The following is an 11,145-nucleotide window of genomic DNA, read 5'->3' as shown; positions in this document are numbered from 1 at the left end:
TAAAAACGTTATAGTTTAAACATGCCTGTTGTACATGTGTGCAAACACTCAGAGCCTTAAGATAGGGGTTTCACCAATGTGTTTTTTGGTGAGAAACCTTCTATTTCAAGGTTCTGTGCGTTTTCAGACAAGTACAATATGTATTTATAGTGTTTCTGAGGAAATCCCTCCTTTTAATGCATTTTCTCGCAGAAAATGAGTCTCTCGCCATGGGAACATGGCTTTTTTTGAAAAAGCATATTCTGGTCGAGAAATCGTGTTTTAAACAATAAAAACGAGTCCCGGCCTTATTTAGTTCACATTTTTACTTTTGGTAAGCTAGCCCGTATTCATAACGCACTAAACCTTTTTATCGTGTTAAACGCCTTTTCTCGACAAGAAAAGCACCATTTCATCAAAAACAAACAAAACAAGAAAAATGAATCTATTCAACAAGTCTGCAACACGTCCTTAAGAGTTGCATGATATCACACAATGTCAAAGTGTAATTTCTCCAGTTCTGATCATTGTTTAGGTTGTTGGTAGCTTAGTCCAATGCCAAAACACAGTGAAATCTTTTTATAGCTTTAAACGCGTTTTCTCCTCGAGAGAAAAATGATTTCACTAAAAACGTTATAGTTTAAACATGCCTGTTGTACATGTGTGCAAACACTCAGAGCCTTAAGATAGGGGTTTCACCAATGTGTTTTTTGGTGAGAAACCTTCTATTTCAAGGTTCTGTGCGTTTTCAGACAAGTACAATATGTATTTATAGTGTTTTTGAGGAAATCCCTCCTTTTAATGCATTTTCTCGCAGAAAATGAGTCTCTCGCCATGGGAACATGGCTTTTTTGAAAAAGCATATTCTGGTCGAGAAATCGTGTTTTAAACAATAAAAACGAGTCCCGGCCTTATTTAGTTCACATTTTTACTTTTGGTAAGCTAGCCCGTATTCATAACGTACTAAACCTTTTTTATCGCGTTAAACGCCTTTTCTCGACAAGAAAAGCACCATTTCATCAAAAACAAACAAAACAAGAAAAATGAATCTATTCAACAAGTCTGCAACACGTCCTTAAGAGTTGCATGATTTCACACAATGTCAATGTGTAATTTCTCCAGTTCTGATCATTGTAAAGGTTGTTGGTAGCTTGGTCCAATGCCAAAACACAGTGAAATCTTTTTATGGCTTTAAACGCGTTTTCTCCTCGAGAGAAAAATGATTTCACTAAAAACGTTATAGTTTAAACATGCCTGTTGTACATGTGTGCAAACACTCAGAGCCTTAAGATAGGGGTTTCACCAATGTGTTTTTTGGTGAGAAACCTTCTATTCCAAGGTTCTGTGCGTTTTCAGACAAGTACAATATTTATTTATAGTGTTTCTGAGGAAATCCCTCCTTTTAATGCATTTTCTCGCAGAAAATGAGTCTCTCGCCATGGGAACATGGCTTTTTTTGAAAAAGCATATTCTGGTCGAGAAATCGTGTTTTAAACAATAAAAACGAGTCCCGGCCTTATTTAGTTCACATTTTTACTTTTGGTAAGCTAGCCCGTATTCATAACGCACTAAACCTTTTTATCGCGTTAAACGCCTTTTCTCGACAAGAAAAGCACCATTTCATCAAAAACAAACAAAACAACAAAAATGAATCTATTCAACAAGTCTGCAACACGTCCTTAAGAGTTGCATGATATCACACAATGTCAAAGTGTAATTTCTCCAGTTCTGATCATTGTTTAGGTTGTTGGTAGCTTAGTCCAATGCCAAAACACAGTGAAATCTTTTTATGGCTTTAAACGCGTTTTCTCCTCGAGAGAAACATGATTTCACTAAAAACGTTATAGTTTAAACATGCCTGTTGTACATGTGTGCAAACACTCAGAGCCTTAAGATAGGGGTTTCACCAATGTGTTTTTTGGTGAGAAACCTTCTATTTCAAGGTTCTGTGCGTTTTCAGACAAGTACAATATGTATTTATAGTGTTTCTGAGGAAATCCCTCCTTTTAATGCATTTTCTCGCAGAAAATGAGTCTCTCGCCATGGGAACATGGCTTTTTTTGAAAAAGCATATTCTGGTCGAGAAATCGTGTTTTAAACAATAAAAACGAGTCCCGGCCTTATTTAGTTCACATTTTTACTTTTGGTAAGCTAGCCCGTATTCATAACGCACTAAACCTTTTTATCGTGTTAAACGCCTTTTCTCGACAAGAAAAGCACCATTTCATCAAAAACAAACAAAACAAGAAAAATGAATCTATTCAACAAGTCTGCAACACGTCCTTAAGAGTTGCATGATATCACACAATGTCAAAGTGTAATTTCTCCAGTTCTGATCATTGTTTAGGTTGTTGGTAGCTTAGTCCAATGCCAAAACACAGTGAAATCTTTTTATAGCTTTAAACGCGTTTTCTCCTCGAGAGAAAAATGATTTCACTAAAAACGTTATAGTTTAAACATGCCTGTTGTACATGTGTGCAAACACTCAGAGCCTTAAGATAGGGGTTTCACCAATGTGTTTTTTGGTGAGAAACCTTCTATTTCAAGGTTCTGTGCGTTTTCAGACAAGTACAATATGTATTTATAGTGTTTTTGAGGAAATCCCTCCTTTTAATGCATTTTCTCGCAGAAAATGAGTCTCTCGCCATGGGAACATGGCTTTTTTGAAAAAGCATATTCTGGTCGAGAAATCGTGTTTTAAACAATAAAAACGAGTCCCGGCCTTATTTAGTTCACATTTTTACTTTTGGTAAGCTAGCCCGTATTCATAACGTACTAAACCTTTTTTATCGCGTTAAACGCCTTTTCTCGACAAGAAAAGCACCATTTCATCAAAAACAAACAAAACAAGAAAAATGAATCTATTCAACAAGTCTGCAACACGTCCTTAAGAGTTGCATGATTTCACACAATGTCAATGTGTAATTTCTCCAGTTCTGATCATTGTAAAGGTTGTTGGTAGCTTGGTCCAATGCCAAAACACAGTGAAATCTTTTTATGGCTTTAAACGCGTTTTCTCCTCGAGAGAAAAATGATTTCACTAAAAACGTTATAGTTTAAACATGCCTGTTGTACATGTGTGCAAACACTCAGAGCCTTAAGATAGGGGTTTCACCAATGTGTTTTTTGGTGAGAAACCTTCTATTCCAAGGTTCTGTGCGTTTTCAGACAAGTACAATATTTATTTATAGTGTTTCTGAGGAAATCCCTCCTTTTAATGCATTTTCTCGCAGAAAATGAGTCTCTCGCCATGGGAACATGGCTTTTTTTGAAAAAGCATATTCTGGTCGAGAAATCGTGTTTTAAACAATAAAAACGAGTCCCGGCCTTATTTAGTTCACATTTTTACTTTTGGTAAGCTAGCCCGTATTCATAACGCACTAAACCTTTTTATCGCGTTAAACGCCTTTTCTCGACAAGAAAAGCACCATTTCATCAAAAACAAACAAAACAAGAAAAATGAATCTATTCAACAAGTCTGCAACACGTCCTTAAGAGTTGCATGATATCACACAATGTCAAAGTGTAATTTCTCCAGTTCTGATCATTGTTTAGGTTGTTGGTAGCTTAGTCCAATGCCAAAACACAGTGAAATCTTTTTATGGCTTTAAGCGCGTTTTCTCCTCGAGAGAAAAATGATTTCACTAAAAACGTTATAGTTTAAACATGCCTGTTGTACATGTGTGCAAACACTCAGAGCCTTAAGATAGGGGTTTCACCAATGTGTTTTTTGGTGAGAAACCTTCTATTTCAAGGTTCTGTGCGTTTTCAGACAAGTACAATATGTATTTATAGTGTTTCTGAGGAAATCCCTCCTTTTAATGCATTTTCTTGCAGAAAATGAGTCTCTCGCCATGGGAACATGGCTTTTTTTGAAAAAGCATATTCTGGTCGAGAAATCGTGTTTTAAACAATAAAAACGAGTCCCGGCCTTATTTAGTTCACATTTTTACTTTTGGTAAGCTAGCCCGTATTCATAACGCACTAAACCTTTTTATCGCGTTAAACGCCTTTTCTCGACAAGAAAAGCACCATTTCATCAAAAACAAACAAAACAACAAAAATGAATCTATTCAACAAGTCTGCAACACGTCCTTAAGAGTTGCATGATATCACACAATGTCAAAGTGTAATTTCTCCAGTTCTGATCATTGTTTAGGTTGTTGGTAGCTTAGTCCAATGCCAAAACACAGTGAAATCTTTTTATGGCTTTAAACGCGTTTTCTCCTCGAGAGAAAAATGATTTCACTAAAAACGTTATAGTTTAAACATGCCTGTTGTACATGTGTGCAAACACTCAGAGCCTTAAGATAGGGGTTTCACCAATGTGTTTTTTGGTGAGAAACCTTCTATTTCAAGGTTCTGTGCGTTTTCAGACAAGTACAATATGTATTTATAGTGTTTCTGAGGAAATCCCTCCTTTTAATGCATTTTCTCGCAGAAAATGAGTCTCTCGCCATGGGAACATGGCTTTTTTTGAAAAAGCATATTCTGGTCGAGAAATCGTGTTTTAAACAATAAAAACGAGTCCCGGCCTTATTTAGTTCACATTTTTACTTTTGGTAAGCTAGCCCGTATTCATAACGCACTAAACCTTTTTATCGTGTTAAACGCCTTTTCTCGACAAGAAAAGCACCATTTCATCAAAAACAAACAAAACAAGAAAAATGAATCTATTCAACAAGTCTGCAACACGTCCTTAAGAGTTGCATGATATCACACAATGTCAAAGTGTAATTTCTCCAGTTCTGATCATTGTTTAGGTTGTTGGTAGCTTAGTCCAATGCCAAAACACAGTGAAATCTTTTTATAGCTTTAAACGCGTTTTCTCCTCGAGAGAAAAATGATTTCACTAAAAACGTTATAGTTTAAACATGCCTGTTGTACATGTGTGCAAACACTCAGAGCCTTAAGATAGGGGTTTCACCAATGTGTTTTTTGGTGAGAAACCTTCTATTTCAAGGTTCTGTGCGTTTTCAGACAAGTACAATATGTATTTATAGTGTTTTTGAGGAAATCCCTCCTTTTAATGCATTTTCTCGCAGAAAATGAGTCTCTCGCCATGGGAACATGGCTTTTTTGAAAAAGCATATTCTGGTCGAGAAATCGTGTTTTAAACAATAAAAACGAGTCCCGGCCTTATTTAGTTCACATTTTTACTTTTGGTAAGCTAGCCCGTATTCATAACGTACTAAACCTTTTTTATCGCGTTAAACGCCTTTTCTCGACAAGAAAAGCACCATTTCATCAAAAACAAACAAAACAAGAAAAATGAATCTATTCAACAAGTCTGCAATACGTCCTTAAGAGTTGCATGATTTCACACAATGTCAATGTGTAATTTCTCCAGTTCTGATCATTGTAAAGGTTGTTGGTAGCTTGGTCCAATGCCAAAACACAGTGAAATCTTTTTATGGCTTTAAACGCGTTTTCTCCTCGAGAGAAAAATGATTTCACTAAAAACGTTATAGTTTAAACATGCCTGTTGTACATGTGTGCAAACACTCAGAGCCTTAAGATAGGGGTTTCACCAATGTGTTTTTTGGTGAGAAACCTTCTATTCCAAGGTTCTGTGCGTTTTCAGACAAGTACAATATGTATTTATAGTATTTCTGAGGAAATCCCTCCTTTTAATGCATTTTCTCGCAGAAAATGAGTCTCTCGCCATGGGAACATTGTTTTTTTAAAAAGCATATTCTGGTCGAGAAATCGTGTTTTAAACAATAAAAACGAGTCCCGGCCTTATTTAGTTCACATTTTTACTTTTGGTAAGCTAGCCCGTATTCATAACGCACTAAACCTTTTTATCGCGTTAAACGCCTTTTCTCGACAAGAAAAGCACCATTTCATCAAAAACAAACAAAACAAGAAAAATGAATCTATTCAACAAGTCTGCAACACGTCCTTAAGAGTTGCATGATATCACACAATGTCAAATTGTAATTTCTCCAGTTCTGATCATTGTTTAGGTTGTTGGTAGCTTAGTCCAATGCCAAAACACAGTGAAATCTTTTTATGGCTTTAAACGCGTTTTCTCCTCGAGAGAAAAATGATTTCACTAAAAACGTTATAGTTTAAACATGCCTGTTGTACATGTGTGCAAACACTCAGAGCCTTAAGATAGGGCTTTCACCAATGTGTTTTTTGGTGAGAAACCTTCTATTTCAAGGTTCTGTGCGTTTTCAGACAAGTACAATATGTATTTATAGTGTTTCTGAGGAAATCCCTCCTTTTAATGCATTTTCTTGCAGAAAATGAGTCTCTCGCCATGGGAACATGGCTTTTTTTGAAAAAGCATATTCTGGTCGGGAAATCGTGTTTTAAACAATAAAAACGAGTCCCGGCCTTATTTAGTTCACATTTTTACTTTTGGTAAGCTAGCCCGTATTCATAACGCACTAAACCTTTTTATCGCGTTAAACGCCTTTTCTCGACAAGAAAAGCACCATTTCATCAAAAACAAACAAAACAACAAAAATGAATCTATTCAACAAGTCTGCAACACGTCCTTAAGAGTTGCATGATATCACACAATGTCAAAGTGTAATTTCTCCAGTTCTGATCATTGTTTAGGTTGTTGGTAGCTTAGTCCAATGCCAAAACACAGTGAAATCTTTTTATGACTTTAAACGCGTTTTCTCCTCGAGAGAAACATGATTTCACTAAAAACGTTATAGTTTAAACATGCCTGTTGTACATGTGTGCAAACACTCAGAGCCTTAAGATAGGGGTTTCACCAATGTGTTTTTTGGTGAGAAACCTTCTATTTCAAGGTTCTGTGCGTTTTCAGACAAGTACAATATGTATTTATAGTGTTTCTGAGGAAATCCCTCCTTTTAATGCATTTTCTAGCAGAAAATGAGTCTCTCGCCATGGGAACATGGCTTTTTTTGAAAAAGCATATTCTGGTCGAGAAATCGTGTTTTAAACAATAAAAACGAGTCCCGGCCTTATTTAGTTCACATTTTTACTTTTGGTAAGCTAGCCCGTATTCATAACGCACTAAACCTTTTTATCGCGTTAAACGCCTTTTCTCGACAAGAAAAGCACCATTTCATCAAAAACAAACAAAACAAGAAAAATGAATCTATTCAACAAGTCTGCAACACGTCCTTAAGAGTTGCATGATTTCACACAATGTCAATGTGTAATTTCTCCAGTTCTGATTATTGTTTAGGTTGTTGGTAGCTTGGTCCAATGCCAAAACACAGTGAAATCTTTTTATGGCTTTAAACGCGTTTTCTCCTCGAGAGAAACATGATTTCACTAAAAACGTTATAGTTTAAACATGCCTGTTGTACATGTGTGCAAACACTCAGAGCCTTAAGATAGGGGTTTCACCAATGTGTTTTTTGGTGAGAAACCTTCTATTTCAAGGTTCTGTGCGTTTTCAGACAAGTACAATATGTATTTATAGTATTTCTGAGGAAATCCCTCCTTTTAATGCATTTTCTCGCAAAAAATGAGTCTCTCGCCATGGGAACATGGCTTTTTTTGAAAAAGCATATTCTGGTCGAGAAATCGTGTTTTAAACAATAAAAACTAGTCCCGGCCTTATTTAGTTCACATTTTTACTTTTGGTAAGCTAGCCCGTATTCATAACGCACTAAACCTTTTTATCGCGTTAAACGCCTTTTCTCGACAAGAAAAGCACCATTTCATCAAAAACAAACAAAACAACAAAAATGAATCTATTCAACAAGTCTGCAACACGTCCTTAAGAGTTGCATGATATCACACAATGTCAAAGTGTAATTTCTCCAGTTCTGATCATTGTTTAGGTTGTTGGTAGCTTAGACCAATGCCAAAACACAGTGAAATCTTTTTATGACTTTAAACGCGTTTTCTCCTCGAGAGAAACATGATTTCACTAAAAACGTTATAGTTTAAACATGCCTGTTGTACATGTGTGCAAACACTCAGAGCCTTAAGATAGGGGTTTCACCAATGTGTTTTTTGGTGAGAAACCTTCTATTTCAAGGTTCTGTGCGTTTTCAGACAAGTACAATATGTATTTACAGTGTTTCTGAGGAAATCCCTCCTTTTAATGCATTTTCTCGCAGAAAATGAGTCTCTCGCCATGGGAACATGGCTTTTTTTGAAAAAGCATATTCTGGTCGAGAAATCGTGTTTTAAACAATAAAAACGAGTCCCGGCCTTATTTAGTTCACATTTTTACTTTTGGTAAGCTAGCCCGTATTCATAACGCACTAAACCTTTTTATCGCGTTAAACGCCTTTTCTCGACAAGAAAAGCACCATTTCATCAAAAACAAACAAAACAACAAAAATGAATCTATTCAACAAGTCTGCAACACGTCCTTAAGAGTTGCATGATATCACACAATGTCAAAGTGTAATTTCTCCAGTTCTGATCATTGTTTAGGTTGTTCGTAGCTTAGACCAACGCCAAAACACAGTGAAATCTTTTTATGACTTTAAACGCGTTTTCTCCTCGAGAGAAACATGATTTCACCAAAAACGTTATAGTTTAAACATGCCTGTTGTACATGTGTGCAAACACTCAGAGCCTTAAGATAGGGGTTTCACCAATGTGTTTTTTGGTGAGAAACCTTCTATTTCAAGGTTCTGTGCGTTTTCAGACAAGTACAATATGTATTTATAGTGTTTTTGAGGAAATCCCTCCTTTTAATGCATTTTCTCGCAGAAAATGAGTCTCTCGCCATGGGAACATGGCTTTTTTGAAAAAGCATATTCTGGTCGAGAAATCGTGTTTTAAACAATAAAAACGAGTCCCGGCCTTATTTAGTTCACATTTTTACTTTTGGTAAGCTAGCCCGTATTCATAACGTACTAAACCTTTTTTATCGCGTTAAACGCCTTTTCTCGACAAGAAAAGCACCATTTCATCAAAAACAAACAAAACAAGAAAAATGAATCTATTCAACAAGTCTGCAATACGTCCTTAAGAGTTGCATGATTTCACACAATGTCAATGTGTAATTTCTCCAGTTCTGATCATTGTAAAGGTTGTTGGTAGCTTGGTCCAATGCCAAAACACAGTGAAATCTTTTTATGGCTTTAAACGCGTTTTCTCCTCGAGAGAAAAATGATTTCACTAAAAACGTTATAGTTTAAACATGCCTGTTGTACATGTGTGCAAACACTCAGAGCCTTAAGATAGGGGTTTCACCAATGTGTTTTTTGGTGAGAAACCTTCTATTCCAAGGTTCTGTGCGTTTTCAGACAAGTACAATATTTATTTATAGTGTTTCTGAGGAAATCCCTCCTTTTAATGCATTTTCTCGCAGAAAATGAGTCTCTCGCCATGGGAACATGGCTTTTTTTGAAAAAGCATATTCTGGTCGAGAAATCGTGTTTTAAACAATAAAAACGAGTCCCGGCCTTATTTAGTTCACATTTTTACTTTTGGTAAGCTAGCCCGTATTCATAACGCACTAAACCTTTTTATCGCGTTAAACGCCTTTTCTCGACAAGAAAAGCACCATTTCATCAAAAACAAACAAAACAAGAAAAATGAATCTATTCAACAAGTCTGCAACACGTCCTTAAGAGTTGCATGATATCACACAATGTCAAATTGTAATTTCTCCAGTTCTGATCATTGTTTAGGTTGTTGGTAGCTTAGTCCAATGCCAAAACACAGTGAAATCTTTTTATGGCTTTAAACGCGTTTTCTCCTCGAGAGAAAAATGATTTCACTAAAAACGTTATAGTTTAAACATGCCTGTTGTACATGTGTGCAAACACTCAGAGCCTTAAGATAGGGCTTTCACCAATGTGTTTTTTGGTGAGAAACCTTCTATTTCAAGGTTCTGTGCGTTTTCAGACAAGTACAATATGTATTTATAGTGTTTCTGAGGAAATCCCTCCTTTTAATGCATTTTCTTGCAGAAAATGAGTCTCTCGCCATGGGAACATGGCTTTTTTTGAAAAAGCATATTCTGGTCGGGAAATCGTGTTTTAAACAATAAAAACGAGTCCCGGCCTTATTTAGTTCACATTTTTACTTTTGGTAAGCTAGCCCGTATTCATAACGCACTAAACCTTTTTATCGCGTTAAACGCCTTTTCTCGACAAGAAAAGCACCATTTCATCAAAAACAAACAAAACAACAAAAATGAATCTATTCAACAAGTCTGCAACACGTCCTTAAGAGTTGCATGATATCACACAATGTCAAAGTGTAATTTCTCCAGTTCTGATCATTGTTTAGGTTGTTGGTAGCTTAGTCCAATGCCAAAACACAGTGAAATCTTTTTATGACTTTAAACGCGTTTTCTCCTCGAGAGAAACATGATTTCACTAAAAACGTTATAGTTTAAACATGCCTGTTGTACATGTGTGCAAACACTCAGAGCCTTAAGATAGGGGTTTCACCAATGTGTTTTTTGGTGAGAAACCTTCTATTTCAAGGTTCTGTGCGTTTTCAGACAAGTACAATATGTATTTATAGTGTTTCTGAGGAAATCCCTCCTTTTAATGCATTTTCTAGCAGAAAATGAGTCTCTCGCCATGGGAACATGGCTTTTTTTGAAAAAGCATATTCTGGTCGAGAAATCGTGTTTTAAACAATAAAAACGAGTCCCGGCCTTATTTAGTTCACATTTTTACTTTTGGTAAGCTAGCCCGTATTCATAACGCACTAAACCTTTTTATCGCGTTAAACGCCTTTTCTCGACAAGAAAAGCACCATTTCATCAAAAACAAACAAAACAAGAAAAATGAATCTATTCAACAAGTCTGCAACACGTCCTTAAGAGTTGCATGATTTCACACAATGTCAAAGTGTAATTTCTCCAGTTCTGATCATTGTTTAGGTTGTTGGTAGCTTAGTCCAATGCCAAAACACAGTGAAATCTTTTTATGACTTTAAACGCGTTTTCTCCTCGAGAGAAACATGATTTCACTAAAAACGTTATAGTTTAAACATGCCTGTTGTACATGTGTGCAAACACTCAGAGCCTTAAGATAGGGGTTTCACCAATGTGTTTTTTGGTGAGAAACCTTCTATTTCAAGGTTCTGTGCGTTTTCAGACAAGTACAATATGTATTTATAGTGTTTCTGAGGAAATCCCTCCTTTTAATGCATTTTCTAGCAGAAAATGAGTCTCTCGCCATGGGAACATGGCTTTTTTTGAAAAAGCATATTCTGGTCGAGAAATCGTGTTTTAAACAATAAAAA

This window comes from Lampris incognitus, chromosome 9, assembly GCF_029633865.1.
Source record: "Lampris incognitus isolate fLamInc1 chromosome 9, fLamInc1.hap2, whole genome shotgun sequence".
Taxonomy (NCBI): domain Eukaryota; kingdom Metazoa; phylum Chordata; class Actinopteri; order Lampriformes; family Lampridae; genus Lampris; species Lampris incognitus.
The sequence above is the reverse complement of the archived record's forward strand: the minus strand, read 5'-3'. Positions refer to the sequence as shown.